The 14,455-nt window shown below is 34.9% G+C and overlaps 1 protein-coding gene across 2 annotated transcripts in view; it reads right to left on the reverse strand.

Annotated features, from left to right (window-relative positions):
* LOC5568649 (UDP-glucose 4-epimerase) overlaps positions 1-13,019 on the reverse strand; it is a 53,575-nt gene extending 40,556 nt beyond the window's left edge. Inside the window, exon 1 of one of the 2 annotated variants that reach the window (XM_021844631.1) lies at positions 12,874-13,019. The gene's annotated coding sequence lies outside the window, so the exon portion shown is untranslated. Of the gene's footprint in view, positions 1-12,644 lie in introns of both variants that reach the window. The other variant, XM_001652421.2, reaches the window with a different exon arrangement.
* Between the last annotated feature and the right edge of the window lie 1,436 nt (positions 13,020-14,455).

Raw genomic sequence — 14,455 nt, forward strand, 5'->3', positions numbered from 1 at the left:
ATTATAAGTATTTTAGTGAAAATTTTGTAGTTTCTTGGAAATTTAACTTACAACATTGTTCTGAAATGTTGTTCACTAAATACATATGTACATTTGAAGGTGATAATATGTATTGGTCATCTCGAGAAATTTCAAGTTACAAACAAAAATGAGTATTTTCTTTGTATTATACGTATTTTAGTGAAAATTTTGTGGTTGCTTGAATGTTAAATTTACAACATTGTCCTGGAAAGTTGCTCACTAAAACCATATGTACATTTGAAGGTGATGATATGTACTGGTCATCTCGAGAAATTTCAAGTTACTAACAAAAATGAGTATTTTCTCTGTATTATACGTAGTTTTGGGAAAATTTTGTAGTTTCTTAAATGTTAAATTTACAACATTGTTCTGCAAAGTGGTTCTTCATATACATATGTACATTTGAAAGTGTTAATGTGTATTGGTCATCTCGAGAAATTCCAAGTTACAAACAAAATAAGTATTTTCTCTGTATTATACGTATTTTAGTGAAAATTTTGTAGTTTCTTGGAAATTTAACTTACAACATTGTTCTGAAATGTTGTTCACTAAATACATATGTACATTTGAAGGTGATAATATGTATTGGTCATCTCGAGAAATTTCAAGTTACTAACAAAAATGAGTATTTTCTCTGTATTATACGTAGTTTTGGGAAAATTTTGTAGTTTCTTAAATGTTAAATTTACAACATTGTTCTGCAAAGTGGTTCTTCATATACATATGTACATTTGAAAGTGTTAATGTGTATTGGTCATCTCGAGAAATTCCAAGTTACAAACAAAATAAGTATTTTCTCTGTATTATACGTATTTTAGTGAAAATTTTGTAGTTTCTTGGAAATTTAACTTACAACATTGTTCTGAAATGTTGTTCACTAAATACATATGTACATTTGAAGGTGATAATATGTATTGGTCATCTCGAGAAATTTCAAGTTACAAACAAAAATGAGTATTTTCTTTGTATTATACGTATTTTAGTGAAAATTTTGTGGTTGCTTGAATGTTAAATTTACAACATTGTCCTGGAAAGTTGCTCACTAAAACCATATGTACATTTGAAGGTGATGATATGTACTGGTCATCTCGAGAAATTTCAAGTTACTAACAAAAATGAGTATTTTCTCTGTATTATACGTAGTTTTGGGAAAATTTTGTAGTTTCTTAAATGTTAAATTTACAACATTGTTCTGCAAAGTGGTTCTTCATATACATATGTACATTTGAAAGTGTTAATGTGTATTGGTCATCTCGAGAAATTCCAAGTTACAAACAAAATAAGTATTTTCTCTGTATTATACGTATTTTAGTGAAAATTTTGTAGTTTCTTGGAAATTTAACTTACAACATTGTTCTGAAATGTTGTTCACTAAATACATATGTACATTTGAAGGTGATAATATGTATTGGTCATCTCGAGAAATTTCAAGTTACTAACAAAAATGAGTATTTTCTCTGTATTATACGTAGTTTTGGGAAAATTTTGTAGTTTCTTAAATGTTAAATTTACAACATTGTTCTGCAAAGTGGTTCTTCATATACATATGTACATTTGAAAGTGTTAATGTGTATTGGTCATCTCGAGAAATTCCAAGTTACAAACAAAATAAGTATTTTCTTTGTATTATACGTATTTTAGTGAAAATTTTGTAGTTTCTTGGAAATTTAACTTACAACATTGTTCTGAAATGTTGTTCACTAAATACATATGTACATTTGAAGGTGATAATATGTATTGGTCATCTCGAGAAATTTCAAGTTACAAACAAAAATGAGTATTTTCTCTGTATTATACGTAGTTTTGGGAAAATTTTGTAGTTTCTTAAATGTTAAACTTACAACATTGTTCTGCAAAGTGGTTCTTTATATACATATGTACATTTGAAAGTGTTAATGTGTATTGGTCATCTCGAGAAATTTCAAGTTACAAACAAAATAAGTATTTTTTCTGTATTATACGCATTTTAGTGAAAATTTTGTAGTTTCTTGAATGTTAAATTTACAACATTGTTCTGGAAAGTTGTTCACTATATACATATGTACATTTAAAGGTGATAATATGTATTGGTCATCGCGATAAATTTCAAGTTTCAAACAAAATAAGCATTTTATCTGTATTATACGTAAATTTGTGAAGATTGTGTGGTTCTTTTTAAAATATATTACCAAAAAGTTTTCAATTTTTAATGTCTTATGAGATTGTGCTCATTTTAAGCAAAAAATATGTATAGATTTTCGCGATAAAAAGAAAGTTATTATCAAAAAACAGCATTTTTTTAAGACTTGCCTCGGGTTTTTCAGTTCTCAAGATTATAATACTGTACAAATTTGAGTTCTCAACATTTTGCAGTAATCTTGATACCTGGGAAAATTGATACGTGAAAAAAGATTAGAAATCGAATGAAAACTCACTGAGATATAGCGAGTTGAATATACCGTTCCTACTGATTTTGGGTCACAGCCGCCGGAGTGTTAACAAATATCTCTCTTTCTTATTTATTTGTTATTCTACATCTTTGACAAAAATATTTATTATGAATATAGGTTGAGCCAAAGCATCATTTTGTTACAGTAATTATTCGCGTCATAGCTGTAAGCATTTTACCAGAAATTTGCCATTTTCTATTAAATAAGCTGTTCTTTCAAGATTTCGTTGGATTGGAGTCACTAATAGTTTCATATGGAACAGCTATGTTTTTAAAGCAGGATATCCTTAAGACATTCATTGAAGTTAATTCTGCTATTAATTTAATCTGAAATTTCCCTTCTTTTATCTTCTTATATTAGAACAGTCAGGTTTCTCATGGAACTGCTCACCACTTTTATGCCTTCGTCATTTCTTCATTGTCTTGAATCAACCACAACAACAGTGCGCATCGTACCTTCGTGCTGTGCGTACACGAATTCTCTCTGCTCTTGGAAGTTTTTCTTTAAAAACTACCTAAAGCAATAAAACAGTACTTTTCAGTGCTAAAATTAAAAACGGTACTTTTCAGTACTATCTTTTCTACTATTGATCCCTTAACGATCCTAGTTTGGACCCGTGCCTTCGATTTTTCGTTGGACCTGGCGTTCTTCTTTCGTTTATTCACTAAACATGATTGCAACTACAAACAAAAGGAATGGTGAATCTCTGAATTCACAACTTACTTCCAAAAACGAGGGATTTGAAACTGTCACTAAACGTGGGAAGAATGGTAGAAAGGACCTTTCTCCGGAATGCGAACTTTCTCCAAGGATGAAATGAATAATGTTGATAATTGTATCGAAATGAGCAATCAGTTCGATGCTCTAGACAAATTTTCCGAACACCAAATCGAAGCAGTCTCTAGCCCAGGATCTTTGATTCAAGTGAGGAAGCAAAGAGTACCGCCTATCATGGTTTTCCGAATTTGAGGGATTTAGGCAGGAGATCTTGAACTCTATTAGGGAAATCAAGGTCTCCTTCCAAATCGCGAAGAAAGGAGACTGTCGCGTTTTGCCGGAAACTCTTAAAGATCGGGAACTTCTTCTCAAACATCTTGAAGAGAAGAAGCACATTTTTTTTTTACTTATGACGACAAAACTGAAGGTTTGTTCAAAGTCGTCTTGAAAGGTCTCTCAGGATGACTATGAGTCAGTGAAGAGATAAAAAATGGAATTAATGATTTACTTGGATTTTCCCCAGTCCAAGTAATCATTATGAAAAAGAGAACCCAATCTGGCTTTGTTCGGAAAGGGCTTTCTCAAGAATATTATTTAGTTCACTTTAACAAAAAAAAATATCTAAATAATATTTAAGCTTTAGAAAAAGCAAGGCTTATGTTCGTCGTCCGTGTGACATGGGAACATTTCCAGAAACCTGGAGGAAATTACCAAAACCCCACTCAGTGCCTTCGCTGCCAAAAGTCATGGTCATGGTACAAAAAATTGCCGCATGGATGCTAAATGCATGATTTGCGGAGGTACTTCTCACGCTAAGGACGTCTGTCCAGTGAAGGAAGATACCACCAAGTTTATATGCTCGAATTGCGGGGGTAATCATAAGTCCAATTTTTTGGCTTGCCCTTCGCGAAGGAGAGTCGTCGAAGCTCGTGCCAGGCAGATGAAAGATAATATCCGTTACGATAACGGTCGTTTCCGGAATTTGCCTGGTAGAGTATCGAACATTGCTCATTTTTCAGTTAACGATCGCTTGATTAAAAATCATACCCATCAGGAAGATCATAATCATGTTCATTCACAAACTAATTTCAATCCGTCGGGTAGCCGTTCAAAGTTTTTTAATTTCGAATGTATCTACCCACGGAAAATCCTTTGCAGATATCGTAGCAGGTAATTTGAACTCCTCCCCTATTCGTACTATGAGTACCCATTCCACTTGTTTCAAATCAAATGGAAAAAACCCTGCCGCCACAGGTAACATCTATTCCGCCTCTTCATCTACCCGAAAGTTCTAACGGAAAATCATCAAATGTTCCCACTTCAAGTGATATGTCTGCCTCTGATTTTAATTTTCTAACTGAACAATTGAATCTAATGATTGATGCAATGTTCAAAGCCACCACTATGACTGAAGCAGACCAAGTTGGTGTAAAATTGACTAATCAAATTTTTATTGGATTCCCGACCAGAACCAAATAACAAGATCATAACACATTTCTATCAGCAGCTGTTAAAAATAACAGAAGTTGAAAAAATGGTGTTATCAAGATGGCTTTGTTCTCAACTTGTTATAATTTTAGGAAAAAATGTATAACAAAATTTGTTATATTTTTGACATCGCATTTATAAGTTTGTTGCAAATAACATCCGATGTCATAAACAGTAACACAGTTTGCAATAATTTTGTTATTTTGTAACATCCTTGCAACACATTCTGTAATAATTTTGATATAATTGTAACAGGGTTTGTTATATTTTAGTTTAATTTGGTGCAAATTTTGTTAGATTTTTTGTTATTTTAACTACTAACGGTACATGTTTTATAACAACTGGTGATATAAAAAAATCATATCAGGGGAACACATTCTGTTATAATCTTGGTTCTTCCGTCTGGTCGGGTTATGTTTCTCTAATGAATCCAATAAATAATAATTTAAATATTTTAAATTGGAATGCTTGTTCTTTGAATGGTAAAGAGCGGGTTCCATAGAACAATACTTACAGCGATAATATCAGGAAGATCTTCTATTGCCATCGTTAAAAAAAACAAAATCTTTTGGAAGATCCTAATCAGTGCTGGGAACGGTAATAGTAGTAGGCTTGAATTTCGCGAAAATCACGTGGCTCTTTCCACTACAGTAGAACAAAAACGTGAATCTCATCAAGTAGTCTATGCTGGGTGAATGAATTTTCTAAATTGTTAGTGTCATTGAAGGCTCTGAATGCGGGAAATGCAGCGGGAAATAGAACATTTTTCTACAGTAATTTTGGGTGCCCTTAGCAACGGGAGTTTTGCAATTTTCAAGGCTTTTTGCCTACAGCAGCGATGGGCGTGAGTTTCGAATTTTCTGTCACGTTTATTTCGGTTTCTCAAATTTTTGATTCAGCTGGTGAAAAATATATTCGGCTGATGGTGTCATTCCGATTGTAAATATTCTTTGTAAAGTGATAAAAGTGTTTTATTTTTGAGAAAATTAAATTAATAGATGGCTTCGGCGCGAGCTGACGTGTTTGAAGTTTTCGGTCGCAATTTTTTCGCTTCGTGTAAATTTTCATTATGGCTGGTGCAAACGCGAAATGGCTGGTACAGGTGTATAACTTTACTAATCTAGCCGTATTTGTTTTATGTCGCGAGTTGATTAAAAGTGCAGAGTGAACTACGACTCAGGACCGTCGTGAGTTTGCAGATTTTTTTTTTACGCTGTGCATGGAATTATTGAAATCTCATTGAAAATTATGAATTACAAAGCTGAAATTGTATGTTTTGTTGTGAAGTGCGTGTTGGTAATCTACATCAAAGAAAAACGTAATATGTTAAACAGAATTTTATGCTCGTGCTTCGAATCGTCGACGCTTTTGTTATTTGAACGCTCGAACGTCGCTCATTGCCATGTGAAATCATCAAGATTCAAAAGTGAAAAACTAATGTAAACCTGGAAGTAACTATTGAAAACATCAAGTCGATTGGTCCCCCGAATACCTGATGTTTGTGATGCTAGATCGAACGCAGCCATTTTATTGCTTTGGATTCGGTGAGATCTTTCATATTTGTACTCTAATAAAAGGTTTGCTCGCTGATAAATAGTCAGTGTTTTCAAGTCTCGTAATGACATGCAAAGGGTTGTATGAACTCTGATTTTTTACATCAATTTCAATTCAGATGCTTGAGCAAATATAATCATGTCAAATATAATAATAATAATATCAACTGTTGCATATTTTTCTGAAGTCATCAACAAGCATGGTCCATGCTGACTCAGAGTCAATCAGTTGATTTAGTCATAACATATTATGACGGAGTACTAATCTGAATTCTATTACGATTTGTGAATAACTATGTGCTTTGATACGATACGGTTTGTAAAATAAAAAGGGGGTAAGGGAATTAACCTTAATAATTTCTTCTCGTTTCAGAGAGCGAGTAATGGCGCTTTAACCTAGGCTTCCGAGCCAGGACATAAGGGAGAAATACCTGTGTCCCATCCCTGAAAGAAGAGCACCCAATGGAGTGTGCATTAACATTCTTAGCAACGCCACTCCCAACGATTTAAACTTTTTCCCTGAAATGAGACGGTTGGTACGGTTGTCCCCGTTTCTTCCTTAAAACAATTCAAATACTTACGTCCATCATATTATTCATAAGTGGATAATCTGATAGTTGTGAACATTTGAGTTATCTTCAAACCCAAGTCTGCACAGTGGGCCTGGCCATTTTAATATTTGTATCATATCATCGATATGCTGCAAATATTAATGCTGACAAGAAAATACTAGAAGAAATTCCAGTATTTCCAGGATGCTCTTCAATATTGGCTGTGCAAGCGCTTAGAATAGAATAGAATAGAATAGCAGCGATGGGCGTGAGTTTCACTGGCTTCGCTGACTGTAATTGGTTTTGTTTGGCTACTGTAGAGTGAGTTTCAGATTTTTTCCCAACCCTGATCCTAATGCTAGTAGTCCGAAATCGAAAAAATATTAGTGAAGGAAGTGTGTAGCAACGTCCAAACGGAGATTTTACAACATCCGAATTTTACGCATATTATTGCTATGCTTATCATAATAAATTCTCCCTTTTCAAAATAGTCTGTTCTTTCAGCGCATTGCAGTGTGACTGTGTGATTCTTACCAAAATTAGAGGACAAATCCAAACAAAACTTAGTATGCCAAAGTTGTTTGCTGAAAAGTAAGCTCCTTTTAAACATTTACGTTACCGACCCCCGACAAGGCATTCGATTTTTTGAAACCACCCATCAGTTTACTTTAAAAAGGTATCAGTTATTTGTCATAAATTGGCAGTGCTAAATTCGGAATTATGCCGGAGATATTCTGGGTTGTACTGGGGTCACGAGGGTGCCAAATTCGGAAAATGTGATTATTTTTTTATTTATTTAAGTTACAACACTGAATTTTTCTTTGTAAAAGCGTGAGATAATGATCGATTGCCATCTTAATCTTCATGAATTTCAAAGAACTTGTCAATGAATGAATAATAACACGGTAATAAAAGATTTGGCCACTCCTGAGCTTCTGACACAGGTTCCACGAGGGCTTCTTTGGGGGTATTTCTGCTTTTTGACCAAAACATACCGCGCGACGTCTCAATCTTTGTGAATTGTAAAAAAAACATGTCAATAAAAGAAGAATCAACTTATCAACATCTAATGCGGCAACTCCATAGCTCCAAGCACAGGTTCCGCCAGGACCTCCTTGGGGATATTTCTGTTTTATATCCAAAACAAACCGTGTAACGTGTCAATCTTCGTGAATTCAAAAGAATATGTCAATTAATGAAGAATGAATTAGGTATCTACTAATTGGGTCACTCCTAAGCACCTGGTTCTGGTTCCGCCTAGGCCTCTTAGGGGACATTTCAGTTTCATGTCCAAAACCTATTGTACAACGTCTCAATCTCCATTAATTCGACAGAACATGTCAATAAATGAAGAATACACCCTGCGTTGCCTCTCCTGAGCATCACGTACAGGTTCCAGGAAGGCCTGTTTTATGACATTTTCGTTATTTGAAGGAAAAAAAATGTCAATAAATGAAGAATGACCTCGCTACCAACAGATCTGGCCACTCGAGAGCACAAGGAACAGGTTTCTCCGAAAACTATTTTGAAACTTTGCCGTTATATGCACAAGACATGATGTGTTACGGGTAAAGAATAATTAAAATTCTGTGAAGTATTGAAATAAATAAAAAGCATACAAACTGATGTGGTTTTCTTCACTGATGCAGTCATAGGCAGGATCTTTCCAAACTGATGTTTTCTACGATTTTTGGAAAATCTGTCATACAGATCTTCATGAATACGCCAGGAATGCACTGTGAAACTAGTTAAAACTAACAAGGAATCCACAAGAACTTTGTTTGGCTAGAATGTTACCAAGACTCTGTTACGCCTCAATAGGGTCCTAAAGCCCTGTCCCGATTTTAGTGCCAAACGCTTAAGTTTAGGCCAAAAACACATGTTTACTCAATTTTCCAATGTTTTCCGTTGGTTTAAGTCCGAAAAACATTTTTTTATGTTTTTTTAGATTTTGTCACACCCCTTGGCTTTAACTCAAATTTTGGGTGAATTTTGTTTTCAGTGTCCCTTCCGAAATGTCAGATAGGAACAACCCCAGTGTTAAAACTAAAACCCCTGTGGTGTTTTTGTCGACTAAGCGAACGTCAAACATGATCTCAAGTGTCAAGGTTCATTTATGGACCCAATTTTAAAATTAATGTTTAAACATGATATACTATATTGATATAGCCGTTATTTGAGCGGGAAAAATTGCTAAAGTAGTTGAAGTAACATGCTCTTTCGTGTTGTTGAATAAAAACAAGATTTTATCTAACATTTTAGGACCCAATTTAAATTATATTGCCCTGGAGTAGCCAAATCAGTTCATAATGAATTGATTTTCCGTTTCCCAAATTTGGCACCCTCGTGACCCAGTACAACACGGGATATCTCCGGTATGGTTCCGAATGCAGCATTGTCCATTTATGACAGATTACTGAAAGCTTTTTAAAATAAACTGACGGTGGTTTCAAAAAAATTGGATGGAAATAGACGAAATGGCAACTATTTGAAAATGCCTTGTCGGAGGTCGGTAACGTGAAAGTTAATCTCCTTAGATTTGAAAATACATCGTTAAGCCAAACTCGTTTAATACGTTTTGCATTCGGGGTAATGGCGTCCGGGTTTCGGGGTGATTAAAGGCAAAAATAATCGATAAATTCTTGATTATCAATGTTTTTTTTTCATATACTTTGCTATTGCCCCTCGTTTTTAAGTCAACCAAATATGACTAATAAATACCATTAACGAGATTGATTGAACATTTCCTTTGAAATATTGGACAAATGTTTTAAAAACTTATGAAGAAATAAATGAATCAGCAATCCAGGTAACATTGGTAGCTGAAAAACAGTTTATTCAGCTGAAAAGAGGCTATACAAACAACATTTTAGCTGAATAAGCTTTTATTCCGCTATCATTGTTACTTGGGAATGCTACTATAATCTTTTCAGGGGTATGCATTTCATTGAAACTTTAAAAGAGGCACATCCAAGACGCGACGTTCTGGACAATTAATCCAGTAGTCTATGCAAATTCGTCTCGGGCCATATAAACAGTAGTTTTATTTACAATTCTTTGAAAATCTTCGAGAACCTTCGGTTATTCAGACAATCTACCTTTGAAATAGATCTGAAAGATTTCGCATGCCTTCTTCCACAAGCCTCATCAGTGTAAGAGCTTTATCATGTCGTTTTTGAGAATTTTGGAGGTCAACATTTGCTGCTTTTCATGAACGTTTATTCTCATAAAGTAAACTATATCCCATAGATTTGTTTCCTTTAATTGCATATAGGGGGAAGGGTTTGAGATTTCTTACGCACCATATAAATTATTTTTAATTTTCATACAAAAAATCTTGGGATGAGGGTAGTCGAATAAACGCCAAAATTATCTTACGTAATTAATAGATAGCCCCATAGACTATGTTTTATTGTTGCTAAAACATTTCATTAGCTTCATGTGGCTGCTTGCATATCGATTTCCGTGATGCTTCTATAGATGCAAAATGAGCGATCATTGATAACGAAACTTGCGGAACGAGACATGCGTTATCGTTGCTATTTGTATCTAACGCTCGCGACTTCGACTACAACAACGCACCATGTTATTAAGGTATGCTCAAGGACGACGATGCCTCCGCTACTTAGTCATAGATGGGTACGTTTAGTCATTAAAGCGGCACTTTGGTGAGGTATTAAACGCAAAGGTTATTTATCTATCTAGCACAGGTTTAGTGTTGCTTTGTGTTCCTGCATTCCGCAACATTGTTCTGTAGAACAATACATGCAGGGTTCGTACACACTAACCCCACGTCTCATGAATTAATAAATCAGGAGCGATTCATATAAATCAATTAAGGTTGGAGAATTTAGACAAGAGATCTTGAACCCCATTATGGGAATCAAGGTTTCCTTCCAAATAGCAAAGAAACAAGACTGACGCGTTTTGACGGAAACTATCAAAGATCGCGAACTTCTTCTCAGACATCTTGAGGAAAAGAAGTACATTTTAGCACAATGTAAAATTTGACAAAAATTCATCAATTAAATCAATTTAATTCACTAGTCCAATTGAACACAAGTTACTTAGGACTACGAAAGTATTCTCAATCAAGAGAACGTTTTTGAAAATTCCTGAAGGACTGATTTGGAAGAAGCGAGAACTTTTATAAAAAGAAATAAAAAATATGAAAGCCCCTGGCGATGAAGGAATGTTTTACATCTTCACCAAGAAACTTCCAGAGAGTAAGCAAGAAACTACTAATTGAACTTTAACACTTCACTTCCCTTTCGCAAAAGAAAAATTAAAATACTAAAAATCGCTAGTAAGGCGAGCAAATACGTTTAAACTCTTATATGATGCTTATCTTGACAGATAGGCCTATTGTTTTTGAAAAGAATGTTGGTCCACCTCAACGAAAATTCATTTGTTGCCACTGATCAGTTCGGATTCTGACATGGACATTCGACCACTGAACAACTTTTACGTGTAACAAATTTTATGCGTTTGAACAAACCTAAAAGTTATTTAACTATTCTTGCATAGAAGAAGCATTCTATAGATATGGCTTTTATTATAAATTTCAAAACTTTAATTTTCCGACATTGTCAGAATAATTCGAAGTTATCTGTCAAATCGTACACTTCAGGTTAATCATCAAAACTCTGGAAGAGTGCCTGTAAGAGCTGGTATTCCTTAAGGCAACATTCTGCGACCAATATTGTTCAACATGATATGAAAATATCTGATTTGTCTGAGTTATCTCTGGAATGTCAAAAACCTTTATTTGCGGATGACAAGTTTTGACAATCTTTTTTGAACACATGTATTCCATTTTCATAAAAAAAAAAAAAACAAAATTATATTTTATTTTACGTGTTTGCAAACTAATACATTTTTCTTCCTATTGATTCACACAAAACTTTTGTATATAATTATTTTAAATTGACTAGGTACTAGGATATTCAGCTTGATTAATAGAACTTAAACTCTTACAGCGATTTAACTACAGCAGTAACCAGGCCAAAGATGTATCAATGGTCTCATTATCGTGTCGCGATTTGAATAAATTATTTCAACATCAAAATGATACATCGTTCCAACGACGTATTGCAAAAGATGGTCAAGATTCAAAACGAGTTCCAAAACGCCGATTGGTGACATTAAAAACTAATATCCACGATCAATGGGTTGCAGAAGATAGGAGAATGTATGCCACTTTACATAATTGATCGTGGTTTTATTCGTTTTTGTTGAGGATCCCTACACCCATAATGCGATTCCACTGATAAAAAACCGGTTGGTAGCCATATTTTCTCCAAACTCATCCAGAAACGGTGCTGGAAGCGTAACTTTCAAAGTCAAGGTCATGAACGGCCACGTCGCCACATCTGCATGTTCATCTAAGCAAGCCAGTTTAGCACAACCACCACGGGGCTGATCCACTTTCCATCTGTTGAATGAAGATCGAGTGATCATTTGCATACAGCACTCCACGATAATCCGAATCTTCTCTCTGGTTAGAATACATTCATGGCCTGCTTTTCACTGTTCGGAGCACAATCCATTCATGGCCTACGCTATCGAAATATTCCATTTTTTTCGTTGTTCTTACACACGTTCCCGATATAGGAGCAGATCGATTCAAAAGCTGCTCTAGTCACGCTATTTCAACGTTTCTCTTTCAACTTAACACCGATGACGAAAAAACCGTTATCAACCTCATTTCTTAGATCCAGTGTTGTTGATATCTTCTCGTTTCACTTTTGCATGTTTCGACATTTTGATTTCACAAATGACATTTTCTTCAAAGGATTCCACCGCTAATGACACAGTGATGATGATATCATTCACGATTTACAACCTTATCGATGATTGAAAGCAGGAAGCACACTTGCACTTACTTAATACGCTTCAAGAAAGTAGACAAAACCGGATTTCAGAACAATGATTTTCTTAATCACTTATCAATGGTTTGCACAAGCACTTTGCAGAAGTTTTTAACAAACTTTTTGCCAACTCTAAAAACCACAGTTACATCACTCGGGGAAAACGGAACATTAGCGCGACATTTTCCTGCGACTTGATCGTAACGGCACCAGTAGCATAACTGGTAAAAGTTGGAACACCTACCACACGCGCGGACAGAGCTCCAAAGAAGAAAGGCCGTCGGCCGAGAAGAGACGTCGAACAGCCCAGGGCAACCGCAGCGCTCGTTGGCGTACCGAGAAATGAAGATGCGCGGGTGCGAGGTTTCTTCCAGAGTTGGCCGAGTGGAAGTGCTAGCTACTCACGCTCGCGCCTCTGCTGGTAGCTTTAATGCAGGCAAGCCCAACCGTTTTGAACCGCGGATCAAATCCCTGAGAAAAGAATATCGGAGGTCAAATTTCAAAGTTTTTGTGAAATCAAATGAAACTAGGTCAGTAAAAATGTATATTTTGGAGAAAAGAAAAAAAATGCTGTGCATCCTGCATAAGATTCTGTAAAAAACTTATCCCAGCATTCTGTGCTTATCAGGTATCTGTGTTGTTACTTTGTCAGAATTCAGTCATGTTTTTTTTATGAATCCCCCCTTAATTCTGTGAGAATCCTGCTTAGAGTTCTGTCAAACGTCTGCATAGGATTGTGTCACAATCCCACCTAGTATTATCTTAAAAGCTTACCCAAGATTCTATGAGAATCGTGTCCAAATTGTTTTGAAATTCCTTTCCAGGATTGTTTCAAAACCTGTGAAGAATTTTATGCCTTGGATTCCATTAAAAATGTTTTGCGAGTTAGAATTGAAATTATGAGATTGTTATCCAGGATTCGACAAATTTCTTTTTTAATATACTGAAAAAAAAATCGCATTGGATTCTAGGAAATTCTGCTAAAAATGAGCATGAGCATGAGCATGAGCATAAATGAATTCTAGGAAATTCTGCTAAAAAAATCACAAACTCATTTTCAACATATTGTGTAAATACTGCCCAAGTTTTTCGTGTAATTCATGTTCAAGAATCTGTAAAAATGCTTCCCAAGATTTTATGAGAATTCTCCCCAGAGCTTTGCACAAATCCCTCCAATAATTATGAAAATTGCACGCTCAGCGTTGGATAAAAATTCCATGCTTCAATGGGATTGTTTCTGATCAAATCGACCTTTTCACAACATCTTTTGTTTAAACTTGGTATAATTTCAGTCTTATCTATCAAATTGTAAGGAAAGTCATAGGAGAAAGTTTTATCACTCAGAAATAGAGTGCTTATTTAATGTTTTCAAATATTGAAGTTAGATTTTTGAATTCTTAGTTATGTGTTGTAAATTTAGAAGGCTCGATTAAATAATTTAGAGAATCCTCAAGCTGATATATAAGTTTAAAGTTGAACCAAAGGGCCTGATACTTTTCGCAGGCCACACAAATTGAAGCCGCGGTTTGTGCGTTGGGCAGCCCTGCATTAATGTTTGACGTATATTTTTCCTCATTCTCTCGTTTCCAGCGATGCAATGCGATGCCGGATCTTCTCTCTTGGATATGAGGTGTTGAGCCTGCTGCCAGACAAATACAGGGCTCATGTTGGAGCAGTTCGTTAACAAGTTGTTAAGCGTACATATTGTTAAAGAACCTAAATATGGTGTTTTAATGAATATTAAGTAAGTACATAAGCTTAAAACTACTGATTGAAAACTTGAGGTAAACAAAATTCAAAAGGTTTTTAAAATATTCAAAGTTGTA

This window comes from Aedes aegypti, chromosome 2 (genome assembly GCF_002204515.2).
Source record: "Aedes aegypti strain LVP_AGWG chromosome 2, AaegL5.0 Primary Assembly, whole genome shotgun sequence".
Lineage (NCBI taxonomy): Eukaryota > Metazoa > Arthropoda > Insecta > Diptera > Culicidae > Aedes > Aedes aegypti.